Source organism: Myotis lucifugus, unplaced genomic scaffold, assembly GCF_000147115.1.
Source record: "Myotis lucifugus unplaced genomic scaffold, Myoluc2.0 scaffold_194, whole genome shotgun sequence".
Classification (NCBI taxonomy): Eukaryota; Metazoa; Chordata; class Mammalia; order Chiroptera; family Vespertilionidae; genus Myotis; species Myotis lucifugus.
In genome coordinates, this window is record NW_005871242.1 from 2,337,170 (window position 1) to 2,339,291 (window position 2,122).

Genomic DNA, 2,122 nt, shown 5'->3' on the forward strand with positions numbered 1-2,122 from the left:
TAAAAAATCTTTCCCTCAAGAAGACAAGAACTGAGGGCTCCAAGTCTCCCTGGTAACATCTTTGAACTGAAGGCTCTGCATCTCCCCAGTAACAGATACACATGATAACTATTGTTATTTAGGTCACAAACTCACAAAAGTCCACCCTGAAAGAAATTTATAAACAATTGTGCTACATTATATAAACCGAACTCAAAGAACTCTATATACCTTGGAGATAGACTATGCCCATATTAAAAGTAAGAAAACTGAGGCACAAATACTGAACTTACCTGTCTTTTTTAAGATAGAAAATTTTAATAGCATAAAGTGTGCTAGGAAATATGTACACGGTTAAAAAAAACAACAACAAAAAAAACCCAACCCACAATTCATCCAGCCCAGGTTTCTTATCTGTTAATGGCAAGAAAGAATGTTTTTGGAAAGTGCTATTCTCCCCGATATCAACAAGCAAAACCTCTGGGGTATATTCCAAATACTACTAAATAGTTGTGAATGTTACCTAATCTTTTAAAAGCTTGTTCTTATTATCAGTCTGCTATCCTAGTTCTAGGGTCACAATTTTCCCATGTGTCTGAAAAGCTATGATTACTAGTAGACATTTGCCCCAAATGTAGTTTAAGAACTAATTTGAGGCCTATCTCCTAGTTATATTATACCTGAATTTGGTGGGAACGTTTTTCACATTTACCTGCCCAAACCCTTCAGTGTAAGGGTTTTCAGTCATTGCCCTTCCACACATTTATCGTTCCTGAAGACGACCTAGAGGCAAGCAGCGTGGTACAGTGGAAAGAGCGAGCGTGGAGTTGGAAGGTGTCTCCTCAGCTCCGTTCAGCCTCTTATTCCTATAGATCTGGACAAGTCACTGAACCTCTCTGGACCTTGAGGGCTCATCAAAAATGGAAAGTTAGACAAGATGACCTGGAAGTTCTCATCCTGACCTGAAAGACCTTGTTTTAACCTGCCCTCCAGCAACTTAATCATTTTTCATACCCTTTTCTAGTCCTTCTCCAGTGCTGGCTGTGTTTCTTATCTGAAGGACTTCTAATAGCAGACTGTGTCCCAATAAAAGTACATGATGACTATTTGACAGCAAGATTTTTATTCTGAATCTCAAGCTACTTTTGACATCAGGGATTTATCCCAAAGATACAAAGGAAGGGGAAATGGATGGGGACACGGATGGAACAGGCTTCGCCATACAGTGAGCTGTGGAGGCTGGATGATGGGTATCTGCTGATTTACTATTCTATTTACTTTTGTATGTCGGAAATCCTCCATCATATGAAGTTGAAAAACGCAAAAAAACACACACACACAAAACACACACACACACACACAAAAACAAAACATCACTGTCAAAGTGAGAAAAGAACACCGAACTGGAATGATCACAGGACTCTCTTCTGCACAGTCTTTGGCAGAAGGATAATTGCTGCTCACACCATTTCCCTTGGGCTGAGATAGAATCTACAAGACCTGAAACTAAGGAAAGCTACTCCAAGTCCGGCCAAAATGAAGGAAAACGAACCAAAGAGGACATTCTTCAACTGACCCCCAGGTTATCAGTGAGAAGATCCATGGCAGGAGGGCATGGCAGGGAGAGGCACCCTGTAGACCAGAGTGGAACGCCCTTCCACGGAGCTATGCTGTGATGGTTCCCATGGTGCATTTTCCCTAACTTTCCAACTGCAAAAGTCAAACCCCATGCGAAACGGAAAGCGAGGAAGTCAACAAGACCCTCTGGTGGGAGGATGCCTCGCAGCGCGTGAAAGCAACACGCAAAGGCAAGGGATTTCGGGGGTACAGAAGCGAGGAAGTCAACAAGACTTGGAGAACGAGAGAGAATAGACATCCCGGGAAGCCGAAGGACACAGGAAAGGAAACCATGGGCGAGGGCACTTCCTCACGGGGCTCCCTTGGAGAACGAGAGAGAATAGACATCCCGGGAAGCCGAAGGACACAGGAAAGGAAACCATGGGCGAGGGCACTTCCTCGCGACGTCTGACACCCCCTGCAGCCTCCCGAGCTGCACGCCCAGGCGCGAGGGGATGGCGCGCAGGGGGAACCCCGGAATCGGGAGGACCTAGGAGTCCGTCGCGGGGACCGGGCGGAGCGGGGA

The 2,122-nt window shown here is 45.1% G+C and overlaps 1 protein-coding gene across 2 annotated transcripts in view; it reads right to left on the bottom strand.

Annotated features, from left to right (window-relative positions):
- GPAT4 (glycerol-3-phosphate acyltransferase 4) overlaps window positions 1-855 on the bottom strand; it is a 36,985-nt gene extending 36,130 nt beyond the window's left edge. Inside the window, exon 1 of one of the 2 annotated variants that reach the window (XM_023760855.1) lies at window positions 692-855. The gene's annotated coding sequence lies outside the window, so the exon portion shown is untranslated. The remainder of the gene's footprint in view (window positions 1-691) is intronic. The other variant, XM_006097064.3, reaches the window with a different exon arrangement.
- Window positions 856-2,122: the final 1,267 nt, after the last annotated feature.